This window comes from Penaeus monodon, chromosome 10, assembly GCF_015228065.2.
Source record: "Penaeus monodon isolate SGIC_2016 chromosome 10, NSTDA_Pmon_1, whole genome shotgun sequence".
Lineage (NCBI taxonomy): Eukaryota > Metazoa > Arthropoda > Malacostraca > Decapoda > Penaeidae > Penaeus > Penaeus monodon.
This window is the reverse complement of record NC_051395.1, coordinates 45,584,325-45,585,268: the sequence shown is the minus strand read 5'-3', so window position 1 is coordinate 45,585,268 and position 944 is coordinate 45,584,325.

Sequence of the window (944 nt, the reverse complement as noted above, 5' to 3'; positions counted from 1 at the left end):
GTGTGTGTGTGTATTCCCTAAATAATTGAGAGATGATAATCATGACAACCTGTCTTACCAAATATTTATCCTCATCGCTATCCTTATTTCACCATCACTGTTGTATCTCCCACACCATACCCACCACACACTCATCACCATCATCTACGCTTCTACAGCATCTTCATCAACATCTCTGTACTCTTTATGATGCTCACTCCAGTTAGGGTCGCTCATCACCATAAAAAATCATCATTATCTACCTTTCTCCTTTTCTCATTCCCTTTCCCTCTCCCTTTCTCCCCCTCCCACCAACCCCCCCCTGGGGAAATAACCCCAATAACAAATAAAACCTCAACCCACCTGCTTTTTTTAACGTCAAAACTCCACTCGAAAAAAAGAAAAAAAAAAAGTATCTCAACAACGTTAATATTACCCCCTCCTCCCCTCCTTCCTCTACCCCTTATCTCCTTTCCCTCCTCTCCCTTCTCTCTTCCCCCTTTCCTTCTCTCCCCTTCTCCCTTCTCCTCCCCAGCCTTCCCTACTCTACTCTCTCCTTCCTCTCCCTCCCCTTCCTACCCTTGCCTCCCTGCATCCTTTCTCCCTCTCCTTCCTCTCTCTCCTCCTCTTTCCTTCCTCCTCTCCTTTTTCTCCTTCTTCTCCCTTACTTCTCCCCACCTCCCTCCCTCTCTGTTCTTTCTTCCCTCTTCTCCACTCCCTCCTACTTTGTTCTCTCGTTCCTCCTCTCTCCTTCCTCTACTGCCTCTCTCCTCTCCTCACTCCCCCCTCTATCCCTCTATCTCCCTCCTCTTTCCCTCTACCTTTCTAATTCCTCTCTCCTCCTCCTCTGTTCTCTCTTCTTCCCCTCCCTCTTTCTCTGCCCCCCCTCTCCGTCCTATCCCTCCCCTACACCTCTCCCCATCCTTCCTGCTCTGTTCTCTCTCCTCCTCTTCCCCTCTCCCTTC